Genomic DNA, 18,119 nt, shown 5'->3' on the forward strand with positions numbered 1-18,119 from the left:
GAGTAACAAGCACTGGAACCTGTCACTTGTTCTCATGCCCTCGTGCTGCAGCAGGGGCCCCAACAAAGCAAAACCTTGCCTGAATTTCTTGTCTAGCCTCTGATCAATTTCTATTGACTGGGGAAGGCCAGGAACCTTGGTCAATAACACATCTGTGACACCTGGAGTGGCGACATTCCTGAGACCAGAGGAAGCAGCCAGGACAAGCCAGTGTTCTGGGATGGCAGGGCAGGAAGAAAAATGAACATGGGTCCCCAGCTGCTGAATCGACTCACTTTGGAGTTACCCTGCCTCTAGACTCTGTTATCTGAAACAGTGCCTGGGTGTTTAAGTCACTGAGTTGGCTTTTGTTTTCCTTGAAGGTGAAAGCATTCCACCCGATAACACTTATTGACCTAAAAGGTTTGCCACAGCATGAGCTGTGTGCAGCAATGAAAGGCAGAACTGGATCTCTGTAATTAACACAAACACACAAGAAAGCAAAACAAAATACCCTCTGTCCTTGTCATTAAAACAAGAGAGAGGCTTTGGGACAGGTCAAGAGCAAGGTTACCAGGAAAAATACAGTAAGTGAATCCACATGTTTAGCAATTCAATACACAAACTTGGACCAGGAAACTGCCCTGTAGGAACTGATTGTGCTTCATTTCAGAAATACTCATTAGAAGACAACTTTAAACACAGTATTTATATGGATGACAATCCTCTGAGGTAGTCACACTATTTCCATTTTACAAATAAGAAAACTAAAGTGCAGAGAAGTTAAGTAACTGGCCCAAAGTGACCCCGCAACACGCAGTTTTCTCCACCTGGAACTCCCTTGTTTGCCCCTCCCTAACTCCTAAATATCTTTCAGGTTCCAACTTGAAGCAACATCACTTCCTTAGAAAAAGGTGTCTTTGATGTGTCCGGACAAGGTTCAAAGCTCCCGTTACACTCCACTGCATGCAATGCTCTACTGAAGCCCTGTGTACCCTCATGATTATTTAAATATTTGTCTTCCTCAAATGTACAGGATGTACATGCCCTGAGGACAGGTCGGTCCTGTGCACTGCCACACAGCATTGCCAAAGCTGAGCAGAGGGACTTTCCTGGTGATCCAGTAGTTAAGACTCTGCGCTCCCAATGCTGGGGGCCTGGGTTCGATCCCCTGGTCAGGGAACTAGACCCCGCACAGCACAGTGAAGATCCAGCATGCCGCAGCTAAGGCCTGGCTCAGCCAAATAAACAAATCTTTTTTAAAAAGCTGAGCAAAATGCCTTGTCCTTAAAAGGCTCACAGTCTGACAGAGAGACTGCAGATGAACAGTTCTTTACAACTCAATGTGAGAGGCAGAGAGATGTGCGCACGGGGCCCGGCAGAAGCCCAAGAGAGTTAGGGCAGGGGGAGGGTTCATGGAAGAGAATCCCGGAAACCAAGCTCTGAAAGATAAGGAAATTAGGAGAAAAGGAATACAGAAGAAGGGTGTTCTAAGCAGCTCGAGCATAAGATCTACGTTTAGAGAAGGACGAGGCCATGGAATTTTAGGGGAACTGCCCCACAAGCTCACTATGTCTGGAGTCTGAGATCAGACAATGATTGAAGGAAGCCTGAAAGACAGGAAGATTCAGTTCTACATCCAGAGATAGCAATCCGCTGTGTTGGTCCCTAAAATAATCCAGTAACAATGGATATAAGGACGCACACCAAGCATCTCAGATTTATAATGTCATTTCATCTTCCAACTGCCCTTAGGATCAATACGCCCACCAGGAGGGAAGATCACACACGCTAGCAAATGGCAAAGCCAGGCTCTGACTTGCAGTTGTGTTAGAGGACCCCAAAGCCCGTGCTCTTAGCCACAATCTAATCCTTATCTAGCTTACTATGCACTGATATGATCTTACATAGTTGTAGGTAATTCAAATAATTATCATGATCCAACTAGGAAAGCTGGCTATTTAAGAAATCCCGTATCTTTGTCATTAAGCAAATCATAAACACAAACATCTCATACATTGAGATTGGTTAAAATAAAGGATTCAAAATACTAATTAAGTATTAAGTACTAAGTAACTAGTATTCACTAGACTTTTTAAGATGATGATTAAATGAGAATTATTCAAAGACAGAAAATGCAGTATCCTGACAACTGACATTCCAACTCTGCCTCAAAATTTGTTACCTCTAAAATCATCAAAAATTATGCAAAGAAAATCCAAGACTGCCTCCGTCTAAGTCTCCTCATCAAAACTCACCTTCCTGGGGACTTCCCTGGTGGCCCAGCGGTTGGGACTCCATGCTTGCAATGCAGGGCCCAGGTTCCATCCCTGGTTGGAGAATCAGATCCCACATGCCATCACTAAAGATATCATGCCCCGCAACTAAGACCCCGTGCAGCTAGATAAATAAACAACAAAAAACAAACATCAAAAATAAAACTAACCTTCCTAGGGAGAATTAAAATTACTAATTAAACAATTCAGTTATTGAGAATGGGTGGAAAGGAAAGACAGTGGCTAAGGCAGAGGAAAGGGGATACAACATACAAAATACCTTTTCCCTACTGTCATTTGCATAGTAAATTGAAATAATCACTGAATGTGTTCACAAGGCAAGACATAACACTCTACGTGCCAATTCCAGTTAAAACATGAGCAGAAATTTTTCCCAGTTAGGTAAAGTCTTGGTTCAAAGAACTCACGTGTTTTGGAAGCCCGTTATCAGCAAAAATGCAAACATACTAAGTCACAGTTGACGGGCTATTAATAAATCATTACCACAAACTGCTGGGACATCGCTGCTGTTTTAAAATGTTTCATAATATATAGTAAGAATTCACAGACTGAAAATAATTATCATGGTTACACCAGATTAAACATTTATTAGTGCCAGGAGTTTTTAGAACAAGCGATCACTTCCTTCCTTTTTTTGTTGTTGTTTCAACATTTATTTACTTATTTGGCTGTGCTGGGTCTTAGCTGTGGCATACGGGACCTCTTCTTTAGTTGCAGCATGCGGGATCCTTAGCTGTGGCATGTGGGATCTAGTTCCCTGACCAGGGATGGAACCTGGGCCCCCGGTGCTGGGACCACAGCGTCAGCCACTGGGCCACCAAGGAAGTCCCTTATGTCATTCTTATGATCACAATTTCCGATGAGCTGACTAAGGCACAGAGAGTTTAGATCAACTGCTCAGGGTCACCTGGGAAGGAAGTAACAGAGCCAGGATGCACACATAGGTCTGTCTGGTGCTGGCGTTCATGCTCCTTCCACCAAGCAGCATCGTCTTTTCTGGGCTGAAAGGCAGGTTATCTGGTTTACTCACCAACCAACCCTATCACTGAAAGAGACCTGCAGGGATAGTAAAGGACTGTCCTGAGGTCCTCTGGCCCAGATCTCCTACCCTGAGGTGAGCACAGTCTATAATCATTTTGACTCATACCAGATACTCTCTTTCTGAGACTACTAAAAAATGTCCCCATAACTAAATTCAAACTAGACAAAACAAGAATGACACATGTAAATGCCTGTCGCTATGCACAGAGCTGTGGGTGCATCACGTTTTGGTGGGAGACAGGACAAGAGGCGCCTCAAACACTTCCTGTGCATTACTTGCAATCAGCGAGCAGAAGATAACAGGCTTACATGCGTTCCATTTCACCACCATCATCTCTGCCGCCTCCTGCCTTTCAGCAGGGCATTAAAGGACGTTAGTGGAAAAAAAAAAAAAAAAAAAGCAGACACAGACAATAAACAAATGAGCCTGGCGATGTTCCAATAAAGTTTTATATGTAGACTCAAAGATTTGAATTTCATATCATTTTCACATGCCATGAAATATTATTGTTCTTCTAATTTTTTTCCAGCTACTTAAAAAACAACAGCTTTGGGCTATAGAAGAACAGGTAGTGGACCAGAGGGCATCAGCTGAACCTGCATTAAACCAACGTAGAGAAAGTCAGAAGAGATCAAAGGAAAAGTAGTGAGCCACAGAGCAAGGCTACAGCCTTTCACTCTCTTTTTTTAAAAAATTATTTAGTTAGTTATTTTTGGCTGTGCTGGGTCTTCACTGATGCACGGGCTCTCTCTAGTTGTGGCGAGTGGGGGCTGCTCTGATGGCAGTGCGAGGGCGTCTCACTTCGGGGGCTTCTCTTGTGGAGCACGGGCTCTAGGCGTGGGTAACTTCAGTAGTCGTGGCGCCCACGCTCAGCTGCTCCGCAGCATGTGGAATCCTCCAGCACCAGGGATCGAAGCCACGTCCCCTGCGCGGGCAGGCGGATTCTCAACCACTGGACCATCAGGGGAGTCCTGCAGCCTTTTTCTTGACTCAGTGCTGGAGCCACTGATTCGGGAGGCCTTCGTGGACCCTCCTCCACTCCCACTTGGGGGAAGTGTCCCAGTTTTCAGTTCTCACTGAACTTGGGCCTCTCTCTATCCTAACACTTACCATAATACATCCAGTCAATCATCTGTGCATGTTTCTGTCTCTTTTTACATCTATATTCCTAGCCGACCCCATGGACAGAGGAGCCTGGCAGGCTATAGTCTACAGGGTCCCAAGAGGGGGGCACAACTTAGGGACTAAACCAGCCAACACAGATGCTCAAAAAAAAAAAAAAAAAACAAAACCTAGAGGGAAGGGTGAGAAGGAAAATAAAAGATGAATAAGCTCAGAAATTCTTATTTTCATATAAACACAGACACCAGCACAAGGTCTTGCCAGCGCTTCCGTGACACACACCTAAGGAGTTAAGTCAGCAACTTACCTACTTTTCGCATCTGTTAACAATCTCTGTTGTTTATGGCCCATAAATATACACCAGCCCCTCCATCTATTCTTTATATTCATGCCTCCCCTCAAGCCAGGCATCTGACTAACTTGTTTAGACGAATCTGGATGAAAAAGGTCCAAGCATCAATTTAAAATGACCGCTAAGTCTCCAGAAAGGCTTGGGGTGCCCTGGGGGTCTGAAGAACACAGATGAAAAAAATACTGTCCCTGGAACACTAGCCCCCAAGACGAATGATGGCTTCAGATGGTTTAAAGAAAACCTGAGAAGCCACAATTACCAGATGCAATATGAACATTAACACGGGAAAGTCTACCGCGTCATTATCACAAAAAGCATAAAAGAGAGATAAACAGCTTCAATCACGCATGGTTGGACGGATGGCCTTGTGCTGGGTCATTAACTTTCTCTGTGCTGTGGGTTCCTCTGGCAGCCCAGAGAAGCCAGCAGCTCCTTTCTCAGAACAATGGTTTTGAATACATAAAACCGTCTGCGTAGTTTGAAAAGGAAGCGGGTTATCGTAATTAGCCCACACGACCTCTCCCTGACACTTCCTGTCTCCTTTCCCTGCTTCATTTTTTCTGCTGGCGTTTGTCACTATCTAACACACGGCACGTATCTGACTTGTGTTCTCTCATCTGGTAGATGTCTTCCCAGCTACAGCCTTGTTTCCATGAGGGCAGGGGAGTTAACCTACTTTGTTAACCACTTTATTTTCAAAATGTACAAAATGGCTGGGATATAACAGAGGCCCAAGAGAAATATGTCAAATTTGTAAACAAACCTCGTCTCCTAGGAGCTACATTCTAAGAGGAATCGGAGGCAGTTCTAGGATCTGTCATCCTTAAGCAAGAAAACATCCAATGTCGTGTGTCCACGCGTGCTCAGTCGCGTCCAATTCTTTTGGACCCCAAGGACTGTAGCCCAGCAGGCTCCTCTGGCCATGGGATTTCCCAGGCAAGAATACTGGAGTGGATTGCTATTTCCTTCGCCAGGGCATCTTCCCAACCCAGGGATCGAACCTGAGTCTCCTGCTTGGCAGGCAGGTTCCTTCCTGCTGAGCCACCAGGGAAGCCCTAGCACACACAACACTTCATATTTACTCATACCTTCTTAGCAGCGCTGGAAACCTTTTATACATGCAACCTCACGCATCTACAATAAACTTAATAGCTGAGGGCAAAGAAAGGATGTGCGGTGGAGAAGTCAAAGGCTCCCAGGTTAGTCAGTGAACAAAATCCAGGGGTCAGGTCTCCTGCTGACCCACTCTGCCTACACTCTAACCTCGTCCTCTGAAGCTTCTGCTGCCTGGCCTTCAGTCACTTTCCGGCTGAAGTGTATTAACACCTAACTGCACAGTGACGATAAGAGACAACTCATTCACAACAGCCACACTCCTTTGCAACAAGGTTCTAGATTTCCAACTTCTTGCCAAGGCAACTCTTAAAGAGAGGAAATGTTTTGTTGCTAATTCATCTTATTCACTGTAAATTACAAGGTTAACAGGAATGTAAACCCTCAGCCGTGACAGGCTACCTACATGGTCTGTCTCTCAAAGTCCTAAAAGAAAGGAAGCTCAGAGCCCAGACAGCTCCAAGCTTCAGAGAAATGCAATAACTTCCACCAACTGCAACACCTTCGCTCTGCAGTGTGCTAATGAATTAGAAAAGCCAATCAGAAACCCGAAAAAGAAAGGTGGGGTGGGAAGAGGAGGTTGACAAGGTCAGGTAATAGGACAGAAACCGTGTCCTTGGATGTTTCACAACCGCAGGGCAGTCAGCACCTCACAGGAAGGCAGTCTGGGCTCTTCTTGGGTGGCCAGGCAAACATCAGCCCGCTCCCCGCCCCCAGCTGGCCCCAAAACAGAGTGGAGGAAATACGCTTGTACCAGGAGGGTTCTGAGACACTCAAACCCGTCTGCTTAAAATATAACCTTCTAAATCTCCTTAAACATCAGAATTATCCATGTATGTGCATCTTCCTATGTTCAGAGAAAGGAAACAGGAAGAAATAGGGTTTTTTTGTGGGTTTGTTTTTGGTATGTGGTTTTTTTTTTTTTTTTGAGGGGGTTGTTTTTATTAATGATATTTCAAGTACCAGGAAACCAGCAACAGCTGGTCATCGACGACAGAAAGTTCCATGGTAATGACGTGTATTAAGAGGATTCCAAGTTGAAAAAGAGAGCGAGAGAGACATTTTTCACATAGGCTGGACTCCAGCTCAGTGAGAAAATACTAACCTAGACCAACCATTCTAACCACTGCTGACCTCTTGTATTGTTCTGGCTCTGATCCTTAGAGATAAACTCTTCTTTTGAACTGGCCCAATAAAAACTGTAATACAGTTTTGTAACCACTCATAGTGCTCTTGCTTTATAATCACACTTCAAGAGAAAGCCCTGAAAACAGTGATGAATAAAGCCCACGAGCACAGAAAATTCATTTTCAACCTTTTCTTTCAAAGCAAAGGTCTTCAGTGTCATTCCAACTTTACAACATCAGTGAGGTACCAGTAAGCTTTTTTAGAATATGCTGTAGAGATAATTACATAACTGAATAAAAAAAGAAGTGAAAAACCCTAAAAACACAAATTATTTACATTCATCTAATTTCACTGATTGTTAAAGTGAAAACTGGAAATAAACTAAATATTAATTTACTGGGATTAGTTAAATAAACGGTTTTGTCAATTTCATGGAATACTACAGAGCCATGAAAAAGAATGAGAAAGACCTCCAAGTACAGCAACAGAAAAATCTCCAGGACACCTTTGTCACAGGAAAAGGACAAGCTAAACAACTCACCGTGATTCTGCTTATGTAAAACATTTAAATGAGTCTGTACAAATACTGTACTTAAATACTCAGGACAGTTTGTCAAGGGACAGGAAGAGAAGCGAGGGAGTTTGGGGAAAATTTTCACGTCATTCACATGCTGTTGTGTATTTTTAAAAAATCTTAGTATGGAAAAAGGGCTAGATGATTCAATGAATCAAAGGGAAGAAAAACAAAGATGAAAACCTATTAATGTCAGAGCAAGAGTGTGATCATTGGACAGTCTTCTGTCTGCCACACCTCAAAACAGTTTTTAGTTCAGCTACTGTATTGACAGAAACAAGATGAATCATGAACATTAAGAACAAGATTTCTGAAGCGGTAAGCCTACACTATGATCAAAGTACACAAGTCATCGTCTCTAAAAGAACTGAGAGTTTAAAACGTACACTTCTTACATCTTCCTGTCAAGTCAGAAAAGCTGCATTTTCTTTTCTGGTTGTTTTGTAAAACAGCCATACTTCCACTGCAAGTACTTGTCCCCTAATACTGAAACCTGACTAGCCTTGATGGCACGTTCCAACAGCATACCTGAAATAAACAACGGCACCGCAACTTAAAAGGTGCTTTGCTAGGACTTCCCTGGTGGTCCAGCGGTTAAGACGCTGAGGCTCATCCATGCTGCACCGTGGAGCAGTACTTCAGTCCTTTTTTTTTAAGGTGCTTATCATGCTTTATTGAGACCACGCTACTTGAATATACTCTGCAGGTATCTTTGATATCACATTCTTTATGCAGTATACAGGCTCTTTCTTTTCTTGTATCTGAGTCATTCCATCAGTTGATTCCTGAAGGAAGTGATGTTCCCTTTTTCCCTTTTCTGGCTGTGCCACACAGCATGTGCGAGCTGAGTTCTCCAACCAGGGTCTGAACCTGTACCCTCTGCATTACAAAGTACAGACTCTAAACCGCTGGGCCACCAGGGAAGTCCCTTCATTCCTTTTTAAGGCCAAGTAATACTGCACCGTATGGACCACAAATTGTTTATCCATTCGTTTGTCGATGGACATTCGAGTTGTTCCCAGTTTTGAATCAGTATGACTAAATCTGATGAACACATAGGCACCAGAAGCTTTTGACTCCTTTCATTTTCTACTTCAGCACTGCCATCTACTCTCAGCTCACCACCAGTCCTATTCTTATATTGGCCCTACGTGTAATGGGAAAAGCGATCGCTGATTCTACGAACATACATTAAAGACCTACTGTTTCCAGGGACTGTTCAGGCACCAGGGACACAGTAAGGAGCAAGACAGAATCCCTCCTCTGCAAAATTCACAATCTTTTTTGAGGGGAGAGGTTGCAGAAGGAGAAACGTATAAATGTAAAAAAGAACTTCAGATAGGATATATAATAGAAAAAGTTAAAAGTAACATATTCAGAAAGCGGCTGGAAGCCCGTATGTCTAGTTCAGATCTGGCAGCCAGGGAAGACCTACCTGAGCTGAGACCTGAATGACACCAAGGAGACGGCCACGTGACTATCTGAGATCAAGGCATCCCAGGCAGAGAGCACTGCAAGCGCAAAATCCCTAAAGACAGACTGACCCTCTCCTTGGCAAGGACTCACAGAAAGGCCAACGTGATAGAAATGCAGTGAACAAGGGTAAGAGGGGAAGCTGGAGAGGCTCGCAGCGGCCAAGCCAAATAACCTTTACAGGCCAAGAAGTCTGGGTTTCACTGGAGGGTATTAGCAGGGAAGAAAAATAATCAGGTGTGCATTTTATTTTTATTTTATTTTATTTTTAAACTTTACAATATTGTATTAGTTTTGCCAAATATCGAAATGAATCCGCCACAGGTATACCTGTGTTCCCCATCCTGCACCCTCCTCCCTCCCCCCAGGTGTGCATTTTAAAAACATCACCCTGGCTGCATGGAGAACTGTTAAGAGAAAGAGGAGAAGCAGATCAGTTAGATGGCTACTGCACGAAACAGGTGGTGGGGATGGCTTGGACAACATGGAAAGCAGAGAAAACAGGATGATGGTGATGGTGTCAAGATATCTTAAAAGTAGATAAGTAGCTCTTGCTAATGGATTAGATGTAGCAGGAAGAAAAAAAGAAGAATCTAGGATAATTGCTAGGTGTGTGGCTTGGGCAACCAGGTGGACGACAGGACCATACACTGAGATGGGGAAACCTGCAGGAAGGGGTTTAGACTCGAGTGGAGAATCAGGAGTTCTAGTCTAGTCTAGTCTACAGATCTGCAAGATGCTTTCTTTGCTTTCCCTGTGGTCCAAACATTGCCACCAGAGGGAAGCTGTGATACCAGTTAAACGTCCAAATGCAGATGTCAAATAGGCACTCAGACATACAAGTTTGAAGTTACGGGACGTCAGGGCTGGATATACTCTTAGTGAAGAATGGATTCGTGAAACTGAGAATGGGATTATACAACTGTGCTTCTGAAAGCAGCAGACACCTACCCCAGAGCCCCAGGACCACACCCAGTGAAGAGGACTCCAAGAACAATTTTACTGGGGTCTGGGGGCGAGTGGATAGGGAGGGATGAATTTAATATTCGAACACACACATATAAAGTCTAAAGTTTTGCAAGATTAAACATAAGATTTCAAGGGCATTTTGTGTTTGCAGCAGGCAGTTTCTGAACTATATTACAAGACACCCAGTGATACATCTGCATGGATTTCTTGGAGTATTTCAGGAAAAAGGTTGGAGAAGTACCAGAATATACAACAGTTAATCAGCAAAAACATATCACATGGACTAGACCTCTGGGCCTACAGCTACGGGGCTTACAAGACAGAGCAGCACAGCTGCTAAGGATGTGGACTTCAGAGTCAAACAGACCTAGGCTCAGATGCCATCTCTGCTGCTCGTTAGCTGCGGACGCACAGGGTCACTGTAAAGGTTAAATGACAGAATACTGCAATGTGCACTTATGCTCAGCCCCTGGTTAAACACCAACCCCAATATTTCCTCTCTACAGGGTCTCAGTGTATAATGAGCTCTACAAGACATAAATTTATAGGAGCATAATAATAAAAGTTACATATGAAAAATTCTCAATGTGGCTGGTAGGACTGGTCAGGAAAGCACGGAGATTGAGCTGAAGAAGACTGATACAGGAACTTCACATACCGCTGGTGGAAATGCAAAATGGTGCAGCCAATATGGAAAACAGGATGGAGACTGCTAAAAAAATTACAACTAGAGCTACCATATGATCCAGCAATTCTATTTCTGTGTATTTATCCAAAGAATATGAAAACACTAATTTGAAAAGAAACCTGTACTCCCGTGTCCACTGCAGGACTATTTATTACAGCCAACGTATGGGCACAACCTAAGTGCCCGTCAACAGATGAATGGATAAGGAAGATGTGGCGAGTGTAACACACACACACACATATGGCTCCATACACACAATGCAGCATTATTTAGCCATAAGAAAAATGAAATCTTGCCATTTGCAACACCAGACATGAACCTGGAGGGAATTATGCTAACTGAAATAAGTCAGATAGAAAGACAAAAACCATATGATTTTACTCACATATAAACAGCAATATAAAATACAAAAAACAGTATAAAAATATAAACATTTTTATAAAGTATAAAAAACATACAAAATAAGTGAGCAAACCAAATCAAACAAAAACAGATATGTAGATACAGAGAACAAAGCAGTGGTTACGAGGGGCAGGGGGGGGGGCGGGTGGAGGGAAGGGTGAAATCGGTAAAGCTGGTCAGCTGTATGGTGTCAAACGGAAACCACATTTTTGGCAGTGAGCACGCTATAGTGTGCACAGAAGTAGAAATACACATGTTGTACACGATGTAACTTACATAAAGTTATAAACCAACATTACCTCAATTAAAAAAGAGTTTTTTGGACTTCCTTGGTGGTCCAGTGGGTAAAACTCTGTGGTCCCAATGCAGGGGGCCGGGGTTCGATCCCTGGTCAGAGAACTAGATCCTGCATGCCACAGCTAATGAGTTCACGTGCTGCACCTGAGGCCTGGCACGGCCAAACAAATAGTAAAATATATATATATTTTAAAAATACAGAAAGACCAGAAGGCTTTTAGCTTTTTTTTTAAACCTAAGGGGGAATAAAGAAAGGAAAGAAGGTAAAACCAGTGTGGAGAGTTCAAGAACCACCACTGAGAACTGACTGAGAATTCTTGCCTGTCAGCACTTTTTTAAAAAAACTTCTTTTGAGATAACTTATATGCTATATAATTCACCCACTTAGGTGTACAACTCAATTGTTGTTAGTGCATTCACAGAGCTGTACAACAATCACCACAATCCATTCTAGAACATTCTCATCATCCTCAAAAACACTATACTCATTATCATCAGCAGTCACTCCCCACTTTCTTTCAACTTCACAAGCTCTGGGCAACCACTGATCTTCCTTGTTTCTATGGACTTTCCTATTCCAGACATTTTATACAAATAGACTCATACAGCGTGTGAGTCTTCTTTCCCTTAGCATAATATCTTCAAAGTTCACCTATGCAACAGTATGGGTCAGTACTTCATACTCCTTTATTGCTGAATAATATTCTACACCACATTTTACTCATCTACCCATCAGCAGGTAGGATGGACAGGTAGGTTATTTCTACTTTTTAGCTATCATGAGTAACACTGCTATGAATCTTCATGTATAAGTTTTTGTAAGAACATGTGTTTTCATTTCGTTTAGGCATATATTTAGGAGTAAACACTTGGGGAAGAAAATGGCAACCCACTCCAGTATTCTTGCCTGGGAAGTCAAATGGACAGAGGAGCCTGGCAGGCTATACAGTCCATGGGGTCACAAAGAGTCGGACATGACTGAGTGACTCAGCACCAATACCAACTAAGAGTAGAACTGCTGGGTCCTATGGTTAAACTGTGTTTAATCTTTTGAGGAACTGCCAGACTTTTAGAGTCAATACAGCTAGCTCCAAGTATTCAAATAACAGTAACTTATACCAGATTAACACCTTGGGGCACCTGAAGTTACTGCCACTTCTCGTACTTTCAAATTGTTTCATGATTTTTAAGTTGGTAGTAAAGAATCATTAACTTTGCCAACAAAGGCCTGTCTAGTCAAAGCTAGTTTTCCAGTAGTCATGTATGGATGTGAGAGTTGGACTATAAAGAAAGCTGAGAGCCAAAGAACTGATGCTTTTGAACTGTGGTGTTGGAGAAGACTCTTGAGAGTCCCTTGAACAGCAAGGAGATCCAACCAATCCATCCTAAAGGAAATCAGTTCTGAATATTCACTGGAAGGACTGATATCGAAACTCCAATACTTTGGCCACCTGATGCGAAGAACTGACTCACTGGAAAAGACCCTGATGCTGGAAAGGATTGAAGGCAGGAGCGGAAGGGGATGACAGAGGATGAGATGGTTGGATGGCATCACCAACTCGATGGACATGAGTTTGAGCAAGTTTTGGGAGTTGGTGATGGACAGGGAGGCCTGGCGTGCTGCAGTCTGTGGGACTGCAAAAAGTCGGATACAACTAAGCGACTAAGCAACAGATTCATAAAGCATCTGTAGGAAAAAATAAAACATGTAGGAGATAGCAGATTAGATAGCAAGCTGGAAAAAGAGAACACTAAACCTTTATTTGCTCCTTGAAAACACTGAAAAGCTTCATGGGACAAACTAGATGCGAAAGCCAAAATTACAGTTATTTCTGAGAAATGAGAAAGAGGTGCTTAACGTCAACCAAGTGCATCTATGTATGAGGATGAGAATGTACGAACGGGAAAGCTATTGACTGAGAGACATTTTTTGCCAACTCTTGCATCCTCTTGAAGTCATGTTGGAAAAGACTTTCTTCTGCGTCTTCCGTCCTCTCACCGTCCAACATTAAATAAAACGTTCTGTTGCTCAGCCGTGTCAGCCAAGTAACTTTGGTTCATGTTCCAAAACAGGCTCACTGCCAAACAGTCAGAAAGTGTGTGTTTTTGATAAACATCACAGTTGCCTGAGGCAAGATCATCTTACAAGACTGTCCTAGAGCTCCGTGATCCAATGTGGTTGCTGAGCATTTAAAATGTAGCTAGTTCAACTAAGAAATGATATTTAAACTTTCTATTTAACTTAGATGAATTTTAAATTTAATAACTGAAGCAGTGGAAGTTCTTTTTTATTGATCATATTTACTTTAGATATAATGGGTTAAATAAGACACATTATTACAGTTAATTTCATCTGTTTCTTTTTCCTTTTCTCATGTGGCTATTGTAAAATTTTAAAGTATGCATGTCTCTGTGAATATACTAAAAACCAGTACACTTTAAATAAAGTGAATTTTACAGTATGTAAATCACATCTCGATAAAGTTTTTTTTTAATACATGTGCAGCTCACACTGAATTTCTATTTGACAGTTTCTCCATTGATGAAGGTACCATGAGTCAGTTAAATAATGAGAAAGAACAAAGAGAAAATCACACGTACTTCCCTGTTTGTATAATACCCTTTGTGATAGACCTATTTACAAAACAAGGCCAGTAAAATCTGAAAGCTAGTAACAGAGAAAAGAGAATCATCTGCTGAAGAAATTAACTTCACTAATTACAAGGAACAGCTGTCAGAGTATCAGAAAATATTTCATGAGACCATGGAAAAGGAAAATGGGTTGCAGAGACAAAAAAAAGTATGTGAAGGCCACAGCTACTGTCACAAGGACCAAGAAAGTTCCACAGTAACAATTACCTAGCAAATGTTCAACAAGTATCAGGTGGAGGGACAGAGGACAGAGGGACAAATGGACAAGGAAAACTGGACTAGAAAGATAAAAAGAAAGGATAGTAGGGAAAGAAAAAAGAGAAAGAGATTTAAAACCTTTTTAAAAAGCCTCTACTACACAATCATAAAAGCTGTTGAAGATAAGTTCAGCTTAACGCATCAGCAGGTCACCTGTCTGGGACCAGAAACATCAGACACAAAGACGTGGGGACAGAACCGACGGGAAAGAGAAGGACCACAGAGAATATCTATCAGCCTCCGAGTATCTTACGGAGCGTGCAATGCGCTAAAGGCAGGCCACGAAAATCAGGAGGTGTTTGGTAGGAGCTTCAGTGGTTTATCACAGGGTCAGGAAGCAGTAAGTGATAAGAGCTTTCTTATTATTTCAAGACCATGAAGCATTAATGAGACTGAGGCCGAATGAGGCTGCTCCCTCAATGGCCATGCTCTTAGAGAAACTGGTGACTCTCTCAAAAACGCGCTAAGCAGAGGCAGGAAGGCCAGCTCAGCTTAAAATGCATGGCAGGCGAAACAAACTTCATTTAATGGCATGTGTATCCCCTTGAGAAGGAAAACGAAATATTGGCTTACAGTGTGTGGAATTCTCTGGAGTCATAACTTGTCAAATCACTTGTGCTATTTATATAGTAAGAACCTCACAAAATGCTGTGTCAGTAATTGCCATCTTATAAACAGGGCATTAATGCTGGCTGACAATCTCCTTCGGCCTTTATTCGTGGCAAACAGGAGGCTCTGATGGGAACAGCTCTCACTGAGCACCAGGAACTGCCCCTGTAGAAAGCTATGAGATGAGAACAGAAAGCTAAATGTTCAACTCAACTTGTTAAGGAAAAGTAATAAGGAAAAAAAACACAACCCAGTAACTTTCAACAGAGAATGAGGAGAAAAGTCATTGATTATTAAAATAACAGGGGATGTTGGGGAGGTAAAGGTTGAGGAGAGAGGCTGGAGGACTAAAGCCAGGGAAAGACGAGGAAGAGGACTGAGGCTGGAGTTGGCAGGAGCCGCCCTCCTGTTTACTGTATGTGTGAACTGTTACCGTATTATTACATTGTACGCTATGGTGCTGTAACCATGGATATATTTACTGACAGGTCTGCAAGAATATTATAGAGAGCTTCTCAAGGATGCGTTCCCTGACACCTATATGCACCCTCATAGTACGCGTCACCCTGCTCTGTCTCCTCTGCTGAGCTGTGGGCTTCAGGATGGCAAGGAAAGGGTATGTCCTGCACAGAGCATGCAATTTGGGACACAGTTAGTTTAGTTCAATAAATGTCAGCTAAAATACTAGAGAAGGCCATACCACCTGTGTGCTGTCTCACCTGAATGAAGCATGTTATTCGCTCCAGTCAGAGCAATGCCACTTACGGACTGAACTGTCTCCTCCCCTACCCACATTCCCAATTCTCATCTTGAAGCCCTGACCTCCAAGGTGACTGCATTTGGAGATAGGGCCTTTACGGAAGAAATCTGGGTTAAATGAGGTCATTAGGTGGGGCCCTAAGCCAACAGGACTGGCGTCCTTATAAGAAGAGTAAGAGATACCAGGGGCTTCCTAGGTGGCTCAGTGGTAAAGAATCTACTTGCCAATGGAGGAGACACAGGAGACATGGGTTCCATCCCTAGGTTGGGAAGATCCCCTGGAGGAGGAAATGGCAACCCACTCCAGTATTCTTACCAGGAGAATCCCACAGACAGAGGAGCCTGGCGGGCTATGGTCCAGGGAGTCACCAAGAGTTGGATGCAACCAAGTGACTGAAGAACAACAACAGGAGATACCGAAGCTCTCTCTCCCTCTCTAAGTATACGCAGAGGACAGGCCCACGGAGTACATGGTGAGGAGGTGGCTATCTACAAGCCAGGATGGGAGGCCCCAGCGGACGGCACCTCGATCTTGGATTCCCAGAATGGCAAGGAAACAAACGTCTGTTGTTTAAGTGACTCAGTCTGTGCCATTTCTCAAGGTGGCCAAAAAACCGAGAGTTCCGCTGGTCTCAACGACAGCTGTGAAGACGCCCCAGCAGGGAGCGCTTTAGCAGTGGATGATAAGATGAAGCCACGTGCTGGAGATATAGACAAGGTCAGCAGGAGTCCGCTGAGGCCAAGAGTAGACTTCTCAGAAGAAGGGAGACTAGCACAGGGTGCGTAAGATACCAGAGCCAGTTAACTATGGCAGATTTCAGAGTCATCACTGTAAGCTAGACTTCTTACATCTTTGCATCTTCTGTACTCATTTCTCCATTGTTCTTAGCACTCAAAACGTTTCCTTGAACTCCCTGCCAATCTCAGTTACGCCAAAGCAGAACCAAGAGAAGATGTTTTCATCTTTTTCATTAAAGGGGAAACAGAGCATCCATGGGGTCAAAATGGTAGAGTAATAACAATTACGTAAGTAAAATTCCAAGTGGAAAGTGAAACTCAGGGTCCCAGAAACTACAAACATTCAACAAATATTTCTCTCTCTCTCTTTAGTTGCTAAGTTGTGTCCAACTCCTGCGACCCCATGGACTGTAGCCTGCCAGGCTCCTCTGTCCATGGGATTCTCCAGATAAGAATACTGGAGTGGGGTGCCGTTTCCTTCTACCAAGCACTTACTGTGCAGCGGACCCTACTCTAACCACTAGGGGTGCAAGAGTGAACCAAACCAAGAAAAATCCTTACCCTCATGGAGCTTCCATTCCAGCTGGGAAAGGGGCTGTACAGTCGCTCAGTCACGTCCAACTGTTTGCAACCCATGGACTGCAGCATGCCTTCCTGTCCTTCATTATCTCCCAGAGTTTGCTCAAACTCATGTCCTTTGAATCAATGATGCCATCCAACCATCTCATCCTCTGTCGCCCCATTCTCCTCTTGCCCTCAATCTTTCCCAGCATTAGGGTCTTTACCAATGAGTTGGCTCTTCGCATCACTTAGCCAAAGTATTGTAACTTCAGCTTCAGCATCAGTCCTTTCAATGAATAGTCAGGGCTTATTTCCTGTAGGATTGACCGGTTTGATCTCCTTGCTGTCCAAGGGACTCTCAAGAGTCTTCTCCAGCACAATTTGAAAGTATCAATTCTTCAGTGCTTAGTCTTCTTTATGATCCAACTCTCACATCTGTACATGACTACTGGAAAAACCATCACTTGGACTATACAGACCTTTGTCAGCAAAGTGATGTCTTTGCTTTTTAACACACTGTCTGGATTTGTCATAGCTTTTCTTCCAAGAAGCAAGTGTCTTTTAATTTCATGGCTGCAGTCACTGTCCACAGTGATCTTGGAGTCCAGGAAAATAAAGTCTCACTGTTTCCATTGTTTCCTCATCTATTTGTCATGAAGTAATGGGACTGGTCCCATCACTTCATGACAAATAGATGGGGAAACAGTGGCAGACTTTATTTTTTGGGCTGCAAAATCACTGCAGATGGTGACTGCAGCCATGAAATTAAAAGACGCTTACTCCTTGGAAGGAAAGTTATGACCAACCTAGATAGCAGATTCAAAAGCAGAGACATTACTTTGCCAACAAAGGTCCGTCTAGTCAAGGCTATGGTTTTTCCAGTGGTCATGTATGGATGTGAGAGTTGGACTGTGAAGAAAGCTGAGCGCCAAAGAATTGATGCTTTTGAACTGTGGTGTTGGAGAAGACTCTTGAGAGTCCCTTGGACTGCAAGGAGATCCAACCAGTCCATTCTAAAGGAGATCAGCCCTGGGTGTTCTTTGGAAGGAATGATGCTAAAGCTGAAACTCCAGTACTTTGGCCACCTCATGCAAAGGGTTGATTCA

General features: G+C 43.2%; 1 protein-coding gene across 2 annotated transcripts in view; it reads right to left on the reverse strand.

The window, feature by feature from the left end:
- PACS1 (phosphofurin acidic cluster sorting protein 1) overlaps nucleotides 1-18,119 on the reverse strand; it is a 150,164-nt gene that overhangs the window by 100,091 nt on the left and 31,954 nt on the right. Inside the window, exon 1 of one of the 2 annotated variants that reach the window (XM_086384790.1) lies at nucleotides 2,238-2,505. The exons of the other annotated variant lie outside the window; for it this stretch is intronic. The gene's annotated coding sequence lies outside the window, so the exon portion shown is untranslated. Of the gene's footprint in view, nucleotides 1-2,237; nucleotides 2,506-18,119 lie in introns of those variants that run through there. 2 annotated transcript variants of the gene reach the window in all.

This window comes from Bos grunniens, chromosome 29 (genome assembly GCF_055505025.1).
Source record: "Bos grunniens cultivar Pamir isolate PY7600 chromosome 29, Bosgru_T2T1.0, whole genome shotgun sequence".
Lineage (NCBI taxonomy): Eukaryota > Metazoa > Chordata > Mammalia > Artiodactyla > Bovidae > Bos > Bos grunniens.